Genomic DNA, 11315 nt, shown 5'->3' on the forward strand with positions numbered 1-11315 from the left:
GCCTGCGGAAAGGCGCCCTCCGGGCCGGCCGGAGGCAGGGGGTGCGGCCGTCCCCCTGCAGGTCGCTCCCCGTGACGCCATCTTGGATCGGTCCAGAGCCCCCCGATGGGCGGCTGCGCCTCGCAGCTCACCGCGCCGGGGCCCCCGGCCGACCCCACTCACCTGGGGACGGGCGGCGGTGAGCACGGGGCTGCGGGTGCGAAGCTGCGGCGTGTCTAGCTAGCTCAGCGCTGCGCTCCCAGCCCAGCTGCGCTCTGCGATAGCTGCTCGGCGGCGGCTCCACCGGAAACGACCCGGCTGCAGCCAATCAGCGACCGGCTGCTGACGTCAATGCGCCTCGCTCTGGCCAGAGTCGTCGCCTTGGCAACCTTAAAGGCGCCGCGGCTCCCGCTCTGCCCCACCCCTCTTCATGCTAGAACCGTCCTCCTCCTGCCCCTACTAACATCTTACTTCATCCTTATCTGCAGCCCTTTCCTCTCTCCCGCCTCTTCCCCTCTCCCCACTCCCTCTAGCCCGGTCCTCGCCTCCTCCTGTCCACCTGCCCTCCTTACCTGTCCCTCTCTGCTGTCTCGGGTCCCCTCTCTTCTGCTCTCGGCTCTTCTCTCCTCCACCCTCCACCCCCGCCCCTGGCCCGCCGACCCACGTGGGGCGTCTCGGCTGACAGGTNCGGTCCAGGAAACCCGAGCCCTGCCGGGTCTCCATCTGGCCGGCCGGGCTGCTCTCCCCTCCGCGGGGTGCCGTCGTCACGTCCGACCCCCCGAGAAGCGCAGAGCGCGCAGATTGTCACGCTCTGTGACCACAGCCCGAAAAACCTGCGCTCATCGGGAGATTCGAGAGAAAGCGACATCTTTACTCCTTCAGCCATTTTCTTTTTCCATCAGTGTATCTGCCGGTGAGGGAGGGTAGGGGAGACAGGGGACAGTTTTTAGACATATAAAGAATTTAAATGAATAAAGAAGGATCCTCGAGGACACGTATCCAGGTGTCTGGCTGGGAGCTGTTGTGGCATCGCCTATGAAATACGTCATGGGTTTAACACTTAAGACAAAGAGAAAGCAAAATATCTCAGTAATTTTTATATTATTTCCAGATTGAAATGATAATATTTTGGATATATTAGGTTAAATATGAAAATTAATTTCACCTTTTTTTTCACTTTTTTAATGTAGCTATTAGAAATTTTTATATTACTACACAGCTCCAGTTATGTTTCTGTTGAACAGCGTTGCCCTGGGAGACCAACTGCTCCCCGAAATCCACCAGGCTGTGTGATAAGGGTCCTGCTCATCAGACTATTTCTTTTATTTAGTTATGGTTATCCCCTGCTTGCTGATAGTCAGGGGAAGCACAGGCAATATCAGAAGGGCTGAGTAGGCCTACGGTGGGGATGTAGGATGGAAGTTTCTTCTCTCATCGACCCCCACATGTTGACCCTTGGTCTTTCTCCAGGGATGAGCGGAATGGGGGGATTAAAATCAGAGCCTCAGTCATATAGGATTTCACCCTTGTTAGTACAAAGAAGGGCTGATAAACTGACCCCTAAGCTGGCAAGCAGGAAAGGGAATTCGATAGCATTGAGCATGCCTGGTCGTGTTCTGGGCACAAAATATTGCAGACGGATAAATCTGAGTTTGGTTTCAAGCTCTGCCATCTCCGGTAATTGACTTAATCTCCATGAGCCTCAGTTTCCTCAGTCTATGTTAAAAGGATAAACAGGTCTGTGTTAAAATTAACTCGTCAAGATAATAACAGCAGACACACATGTAGCACTTACTGTGTTCCAAACCCTGTTCTAAGTGCTTTACACATAATAACCAACTTAATCTTCATAATAATTCTATGATGTAGGTATTATTATTACTGTTACAGAAAGAACATGAGAACAACGTGAAGTGACTTGCTCAAGGCCACATAGCTAGTGTGGCTCAAACGCAGGCAGTAATCTTAATCACTCTTTTTTGCAGCATATATATAAATAAAGTGCCCAGTACAGTGTGGGATACATTAAATGTTAGTTTACTTCGTGCTTCTCTGCCTTCTTGAAAGAGCTACCCAAACTACGAGGATAAGTCTCAGTGGTACTGTGTGCCACCATTAGTGTTACCCTCCTAAGGCAGTAAGACACTTAAAATAAAGAAACAAGCAAGTTGGTGACATTGAGCCCAGTGCTTTGAGTGACAACTGCTTCCTTGCTAAGGCCTGGCTGCGTGTCCCCATTCAGTTGCATGCAGGCGCCAGTCCAGCCACGGGCCGTTTCCTGTGTCAGTCGCACTCAACCTTGTTCTGGCTGCCAAACCCTCATCTGCTGGGGCTTTAGAAAGACAAAAAGGGAAATGGGTAGTAGACAGTTGAGCCTGGGGAGAGTTCACTGAGACAGCTGTTCTGAAAAGCCACACAGCCTCCATTCTTTCCAAATGGTGCAAGTGTTCTTTCAGTGCCACTGTGCCACTGTGAGAATGCCACTTGTAAATTGCATTTCAGAAATGGCAGTTGTTTTCACCGAGGTTTCTCTATGGTTTCTCTTCTTCAGAGGCCTTCCATCCTTAACTCAAAATTCTGTTGGCCTTTCCTTTGGCTTGTGTCCTTGAGAAGCTCCATAAAATGAGTTTCTAGGGTAGTGAGATTGCAAGTAAAAATCCTCTTTAAAACATCATTGCCGTTATAATGTTTGAAACATTGAATAGCAATGTTGAAACCATAGCAAAAAAAAAAAAAAGGCAAAATAAACGTCAGAGTTACCTATAATAGCAAAAGTAGAACTAAGAAAACTAAAACATAAAAGAAAGGAAAACTTTGGTGGCTCATTTCTTAGTGTTTCTTATGCTTAAAGTTTCCATCGGCTAAACACAGATCCACATATTTCACATTTCCAAGGAGAACCTCTGGCTGTCACCCTCTCTTCGTGGTGAGCACAGGTGCTGAGTATTTATGCTTCCTATGGGACCCAAAGTTGTGGTTCCAAACATAACCCATTTCCACCAAACATACAATGCCTTTGCTCTTCCCACTTTTCTCACTGGCAAACACTCATCTAAACTAAGAGGGGTGAGGGCCGGCCCGTGGCTCACTTGGGAGAGTGCGGTGCTGATAACACCAAGGCCACGGGTTCGGATCCTATATAGGGATGGCCGGTTAGCTCACTGGGTGAGCGTGGTGCTGACAACACCAAGTCAAGGGTTAAGATCCCCTTACCGGTCATCTTTTTAAAAAAATAAAAAAAAGTTAGAGGGGTGTTTATCTCAAGCATTAAATGAAAATATTAACCAGGAAACCAGAAGGGTGGCAATCTTGATCTAATGCTAAAGAGTGTTCCAAGTAAAAATATTTTCACCCAAAATAGCATATTTCAATCCACTATGTTCAACAAGAGAGAATTACGTTAGTCAGGATTCACCTGATGCTATGGTCTGAATGTTTGGCCCCTCCAGAGCTCATGTGGGAGTTTAATTCCCAATGTGGCAGTGTTGAAAGGTGGGGTCTTTCAGAGGTGATTGGATTGTAAGGACTATGCTCTCATAGATGGACTAGTCCGTTCATGGAGTAAAGGGTTAATGATTCAATGGGTTATCATGGGTGTGAACAGTGGCTCTATAGAGGGACCAAGTGAGCACATTAACAAGTGTTATTGCCCAGCCCTCATGACGTCATTGCCCACATTGCCACGAGACTCTGTGGAGAGTTCCCACCAAGAAGGTCCTCACCAGATGTGTCCTCTGGACCTTGGACTTCCCAGCCTCCAAAACTATAAGAAACAAACCTCTTTTCTTTATAAATTACCCAGTTTTGTGTATTCTGTTATCAGCAGCCAAAAACGAACTAATATGCCAAAGACACAGAATCAACAGAATATATATATATAGAGAGAGAGAGACTTATTTTAAGGAATTTGCTCATGTAGTTGTGGGGATTGACACCTCCAAAATCTGCAGGGCAGGTGCAGGACAGTCCAGCAGGCTAGACCCAGGGAAGAGTTGATGTTGTTGTCTTAAGTTCAAAGGCAGAATTCCTTCTTCCTCTAGGAACCTCAGTCTTTTCTCTTAAGACCTTCAACTGATTGAGCAAGATCCACCGCATTATGGAGGGTAATCTGCTTCACTCAAAGTCTGATTTATGGTTGCCGGGGTTTCAGGGGATGAGAAGGGAGTGAGGAATGAATAGATGGCACACAGAGGATTTTGGGGGCAAAAAACTATTCTGTATGATACGGTAACGGTGAATACATGGTATCATGCATTTGGCAAAACCCATAGAATTGTACAATACAAAGAGGGAACCCTAGGGCCTGCCCGGTGGCGCACTGGATAAGTGCGCTACTTGGGAAGCGCGGCGGCGCTCCCGCCCGAGGGTTCGGATCCCACATACAGACCGGTTCCCACTCACTGGCTGAGCGAGGCGCGGGAGCAACGCCGAGGGTTGCGATCCCGTTGCCGGTCCCCGGTCCGGTGCGGGGGCAACACTGAGGGTTGCGATCCGTTGCCGGACACAGAAAAAGACAAAAGACAAAAAAAAAAAAAGAGGGAACCCTAATGTAAAATTAATTTGGTAATATATCAGTATTGATTCATAATTGTAACAAATGTACCACATTAAGGTAACATGTCAATAGTAGGAAAAATTATATGTGGGGGGTATGAAAACTATCTGTAATTTCTGCTCAATTTCTCTGTGCAACTAAAACTTTATAAAAATAAATTTTAAAATGCAAAAAAAATTTTTAATAAGGAAAAAAGCCTGCTAATTTAAATGGTAATCATATCTAAAAATTACTTCCACAGCAACATCTAGACTGGCATTTGATGAACACTGAGTACCATGGCCTAGCCAAATTGACAAAAAATTAACTATTAAAAGCATGTATCCAGTCAAGTCCATATGTTTGCATGAATCTCTTCTAAAATGTTCTTCCTTTGAACACCAACCTTCTAGACCTACACTGTTTTTAACCAATGCTAATGTTCTGTCAGTGGGTCATGAATTTTGGGCTTTAAAAAAATAGTGACTGGTTGGTCACCCACCCAGATCTTTAAGTGTGTCATGGATGGCAGGATTGTTAACTTGGATCAAGAACTTTCTTTGTTTCTGTCAAACTGACAAAGTCAACAAATCTTGTTCATTTATCCCTTTCAGCACTTTACTGACCATGTACCGATACCTCCTCCTAGAATTCTTAATTTTTTTCTTTGTGGGAAGGTGGTCATGGTTCCCTTTGACAAGCTCATGAAGACAATGGGCTTTCTCCCCAGAAAAGATGCCCAAACACAACATACACACAAAACATTTATCACCCTATTTCAGGGAATTCACAGATCCTAAAACCCATCCATGTATGAACTCCATTTTCAGAATCCCTCAGAAATGTTTCCTGATTATCTACACATCAGATACTAGGTGCCAGGTGAAGCCATTGCCTCACCCTTAAAAGCTCACAGTCTCTAGGGACCAGCAAGAACATGGGTGCTTTCAATAGAGAGACCAAACTGTGGGGACAGGGGTTAAGGAGCACATTGAAGGGGCATCTAACCCAGGTGTAGGAGGCCAGGGAAGGCCGTCACTTACAACGCATGACTCTCCAGTGCAGTAGCAATCTCAGCTGCACAGGACCAACACAAACTATTCTCCTCTGTAAACTGATGAAAACTGAAGAAAACTCTGCAGCCCTACGCTGAGAAACCTCTATGCTGTTTCAACCTTGAAATAAACATTCTTTATGCAGGAGTCTTAGTCATGGTCATTGCTGAGCCTTTCTAAGCAGTTCTTGTGGCTGGCCCTTCTGGGCTGAATCCTTGTTTGAGGATCCAAACTTCCACCTCCCAGATTTGGTTTCCAGGATGGAATTCAGTGCCAAATTTCTGAATGTTTTCACATCCCTGTTGCTGAATTGTTTTACCTACTTATATCTCTTCTCTCTCTCTCCCTCTCTCGTTCTCTGTCTCCTGTCTCCATGACATCCCTGCTCTCTGGACTGAGTTTGACTTTCTGGATCTGCAGCTACCCTCCTGGCCATGACCATCCCAACACTCCCCTGCTGGGACATTCCCCACTTTCCTACCACCCATCAACAGTAACAGATTGCTCTTCAGCCCTAGTGGGGAGAATAAGGTGTTAGCATTTTGTGCAAAGTACAAGTTCTTGAAGCACTCATAATTTAAGACTGATCCTAAGGAAGGGTGGCTGATATTGTGAATTATCAGCTGAAGTGGTGCCACCAAGTGGCCACAGTACAAACAGTTTAAGATTCACTCTAGCTTTCAAATTATGTGGCTGGGACTCAATGCCACCTTATTTCAAACGTGTGTAATTCTAATTCAAACACTTTTGTCTGCACTGTGCCTTGACTTGACCAGGGCAGTCATCCATTTATTCAACAACAGTTTAATGTGTACCGACTCCGACAGGAGCTGTGAAGATCCCTGCAAGAGGCAGCCAAACACAGGCTCCCTCTAGGGGAGGGACCAAAAAAAAAAAAATACCCATGGGAGACAGACAGCAGGCAGGGAGGCTTCCCGGAGGAGGTGGCATCTAAACCGATGTTAGGAGAATGAGGGAGAGTTGGTGAAGAGGGGAAGGGAACATTTCTGAGGCCGAGGAAACACATGCAAAACACCCAAAGGTAAGGATGCAGGTTGGAGGGTGCTTGCAAAACTGCAAGTAACTCAGCTGCACATGGAATCAGAAACTGTGAGAAGGGAATTGGCAAAAGATGAGTCTGAGGAGGCACAACCATGAGGATAACTCACGTGGAGGGCTTACTTTGTGCCGGGAACCCTTGGCATGTTTCATACGTATGACCTCAGCCTACCCTCAACACGACGTCTTGGGCTAGGTACTATGGTTACTCCCATTTTACAGATGAGGAGTCTGAGGCAAAGAGATATTAAGTAACTCGCCCAGGTCATGGAGCTAGGAAAAGGCAGAGCTGGAGCTTGAACCAGGACCTTCTGCAAAGCTAATAAACTTGGGCTTTCACCTGACAGATACCAAAGACCTTTAAAGAGGGAAGGGATCTGATCAGGGTGTGCTTTGGAAAGGGTATAGGATGCCAGCATGTCCTCTGATGCCCATAACAAGATTGAAATGGAGGATATCTGAGAGTTAACATTTGGATAAGATGCCAGGAAACATCAGAGCCAGTCCAGGAAGCAAGCAGCAGCGGTGTGGGATGGAATTAGGGTCAACTGCCAGGTTTCCACGAACTGAGTGGGGCGCTGCCAGGATTCCAGCCAAGACTGCAGGAGACAAGGGCATGGGGTATGCACCTCACAGCCCGGGGCTGTTTCTTAAGGCAGGAACATCCACCAGCCTGCATGAGCCTGACTGTACCCATGCCTGACACCAACTTATCTTTTCAGACTTAACTCTTTTCTTTTCACATTTATCTTCTTGGGTTCGCCCCCAATCCTCCCCCAACTGGAACCTATTTTGTCATTTATACCCACAAACCTTCACAAAAGGACTTGAAGGAGTATTACAATAAATAGACACATGACAAAATTATGTTAAAATATAAGTAAGAATAAATAATAAGATCAGAAAGAAACACACATAAGAGCAGAAATCAAGCTTTAGGGAGGGAGAGATGAAATACAAATATTCAAGCCATAAGGTTTTCCTCCTCTTGCTATAGTTATGCTCAAGTTTGACACTAAGTTTCCATTCAAAGTGAGAAAGGAGACGAGGTCATTTGCATAGTGGTTACTGACTGACAAGAGGAAGTGCACCAGTTACTTACTATCCTTTTGTAACCCTGGGCTAGCAAAGTACTAGTGTGGGGTTTCAAACTGGACTGCTTTCCAGTCACTTCCCATCCCCTCCGCTTCCCCAGCCATGCCTTTGCACCTGCCTAGTTTGTAAGCTTGCAACTGTCCGTCAAAATCCTGTCCAAATTTCAAAGCCCAGCTTAAGTAGTTTGGCATCCACGAAGATGTCTCTTGTCTCCCTATTCAAATGTTCTTCCGCTCCATTAATTGCTCTGCCTCGTTTTCTTTCTTTCATAGCACTCATCACATTCTGTTATAATTCAGTGTTGAGATGTCCTGTCTTAGTGAGGTGCACAGCTTAGGGGTTAGAGTGACAGCTCAGGAGTCAACCTACCTGGCTTCCGGCTTTGCCACTGACTAGCGGTGTGACCTTAGGTGAATTACTTAATCTCTCTAAGCTTCAGTTTTCTCATCTGTAATATGGGAATTATAAGAGCATGATCCTTCTCTTAGCAAGTGCCTGGCACATGGTGAACTATCCCAGTTTTGTTAGCATCTTCATCACCATCATCTCATCTCCTAGGGTTGTCCGATGCAGTAGCCACTAGCGACAGGCAGCTCGTCAAATCTAAATTAATTATAATTAAATAAAACTTAAAAGTCACCTCCTTTCTGGCACCTGCCTTATTTCAAGTGCCACCTGTGGCCAGTGGCTGCCATATTGGGCAGTGCAGATATTCTATAATATTATAATATTCTATAATATTCCCATCATCACAGAAAGTTCTACTGAACGGTGCTGCTCTAGAGCAGGGATTAGCAATATTTTTCTGTAAAGGGCCAAATAAGTAATTATTTTAGATTTTATGCCATGAGGTCACTGTCGCAACTACTCACCTTCATCACTGGGTATGAAAGCAGTTTAGACAACACATAAATGAACGGATATGGCTGGGTTCCAACCAAACTTTATTTATGGACAATTTAAATTTCACCTAATTTTCAGATGTCACAAAATATCATCCATCATTTGAGTATTTCCAGCCACTAGAAAATGTAAAAACTAAGGTTGCAAGCTCTACAAAAACAGGTGGTGGATTATAGTTTGGTGATCCCTACTTATATTTATTTTTTATTATTTTTTTAATCATTATATGATCCCTACTTTTAAAGTATAAACTCCATTTGGACAAATATCACTTCTGACTCCTGTACTGTATAGCAGGCTTCTGTTATACATTTGGGACAGTGATGGACACATCACAACCTCTGTACTGTAAGAGCTCACAGACCATGGTCATAGAAATGATACCCCCCACCCCCAACAAATGCCAACATCCTACTCCTCAAAACCTGTGAACACTTTATGGTGCATGGCAAATGGGAAATAATATTGTAGCTGGATTCAAGTTTGCTAATCAGATGACCTTAAAATAGAGATAATATCCTGCATTATCTGGATGGGTCCAATGTAATCACAAGGGTCCTTAGGTGTTGAAAAGGAAGGCAGAAGAGCCAGCGTCAGAGAGATGCAGATTAGGAAGACTCACCGGCCATGGCTGGCTTTGAAGATGAAGGGAGGGGCCATGGAGATGCCATAAAAAACAAGAAAGTGGATTCTCCCTTAGAGGCTCCAGAAAGGAGCATAGCCCTGCCAACAACCTTGCTTCTCACCTAACGAGACCTATTTAGGACTTCTAACTTCCAGAACTCCAGATATTAAATTTGTGTGGTTCTGAGACACTGAAGTTTGTAGTAATTTGTTGCAGCAGCCAAAGGAAACTAATATGCAGCCTAGTAGAAGAGGCAGACATGGGAACAGATGTTCCACAGTACATGTGATGAGCAGATGTGTACAAAAGACGCATGTGCAATGTACAGCATTAATGCAAAGGAGAAGGTGCAGAGTAGGGAAGAAGGCAGTCTTTCTAGAAGCACCATTGGAACGAGGTGTTGAAAGATGTTCCACAGTACATGTGATGAGCAGATGTGTACAAAAGACGCATGTGCAATGTACAGCATTAGTGCAAAGGAGAAGGTGCAGAGTAGGGAAGAAGGCAGTCTTTCTAGAAGCACCATTGGAACGAGGTGTTGAAAGACGAACGAGAATTTACCGGGAGATGGAGGAGCTGGTGTGTGGTAGACGGGTGAGGACAGAGGGATCAAGTTAGATAGAAAGGGCAGCCCAGGCAGCTGCAATAATGAGAAAAGGAGCCCAGCACAGAGAACAGCACAGACGGCAAAGGCCACAGGCAGGTAAGGAACCTGTAAGGAGACTGAGGGTACAGGGCAGTACAGTAGGAGGGGGAAGGTAGGCAGAGGCCAGATCGGGAAAGATCTTAGCCCTGCTGAGAAGCCTTTCTTTGTCTAATGGAATTCCAGTTACCTGTTGCCACCTAACAAATTAACCCAATGCTCAAAGCAACAGTCATATTATATCTCATGATACTGTAGATAGGAATTGTGGCGGACTCAGCTGGTGATTCTTCTGGTCCTCTCATTGTCAACGGAGGTCACTGGGTGGCATTCAGGTGGAGGATGGGCTGGCTTGAAGGACTCCAAATGGCTTCACTTAACACAGCTGCTCCTGTGGTGGGAAGCATTGAAACCCTGAGCCCAGCTGGGATTCTTGATCAGAGCATAAACAGCATGGACATCTCAGGGTATCAGACTTTTACATGGTGGTCCAGGGCTCCCGGAGAGAATGTCCAAAAAAAAAGGCAAAAGCTGCATGGCTTTTTATGACCTAACCTTGAAGTCCCAGAACATCACTCCTGTCACAGTTTCTTGGTCAAACAAATGACGTAGGCCAGCCCAGATTCAAGGGGAAAGGAATTCAACCCCATCTCTCAATGGAAGGAGGTCATCTTTAATCTGCCACAACTAGAAATAGGGAGACAGCTGAGGGCATTTTTGGTGATATGTTTTTAAGCATCTTTAATATGGAAAAATACAAAAAAGAAAATTAAAATCACCCACAATCCTCTCAACCCAGAAACTATCACGCAACATTGTGAAGAATGTCCTTTCAATGCTTCTGATGCAGCCTTTCCAGACTTTCCATAGATCTTTGTGCTTTTCCACTGAAGAGGTTTAAATAGGACATAGACATTATGAAATTTGTATGTTGAAAAATGACTTTGGCATCTGTGCAGAGAATAGTTTGGCAGGGAGACAAATTGAGAAGCTATTGCCACGGTGGAGACGGAGGCCACTCCAAGGCTTGGCTGTAGAAGAACAGGAAAGTGGGGGAGGGGTGGGGGCTGGGCAGCTATTCCATGAGCTTCTCCCTACTTCGTTTTCCACACTACTTTGCATCATTTTATACAGATATTCCAGAATCTAACTTGGGACGCTGGGCAAAGCAGCAAATCAAAGTATCACACAAAAGGGTTGGGTGGGGTTTGGGGGACTTTTGTACATTAGGAAGAATAAATTTGTGGAATGAAAAAAAAAAAGAAATCATTTAACAATTAAGCATGTAATGAATATTTATTAAATAAATTTTTAAAAACCTCGAGTGTAAAAATGTAGCTGGAGCGGGCCGGCCCGGTGGTGCACTGGAGAGTGCGCCGCTTGAGAGCGTGGCAGCGCTCCCGCCGAGGGTTCGGATCCCAT

At 45.4% G+C, this 11315-nt stretch overlaps 1 protein-coding gene across 2 annotated transcripts in view; it reads right to left on the bottom strand.

Annotated features, from left to right (window-relative positions):
- PRKAR1A (protein kinase, cAMP-dependent, regulatory, type I, alpha) overlaps positions 1 to 580 on the bottom strand; it is a 19105-nt gene extending 18525 nt beyond the window's left edge. Inside the window, exon 1 of one of the 2 annotated variants that reach the window (XM_008569373.1) lies at positions 552 to 580. The gene's annotated coding sequence lies outside the window, so the exon portion shown is untranslated. Of the gene's footprint in view, positions 1 to 162; positions 308 to 551 lie in introns of those variants that run through there. The other variant, XM_008569372.1, reaches the window with a different exon arrangement.
- Between the last annotated feature and the right edge of the window lie 10735 nt (positions 581 to 11315).

The sequence above is a fragment of the Galeopterus variegatus genome, unplaced genomic scaffold, assembly GCF_000696425.1.
Source record: "Galeopterus variegatus unplaced genomic scaffold, G_variegatus-3.0.2 Scaffold488, whole genome shotgun sequence".
In the NCBI taxonomy this organism is placed as follows: Eukaryota; Metazoa; Chordata; class Mammalia; order Dermoptera; family Cynocephalidae; genus Galeopterus; species Galeopterus variegatus.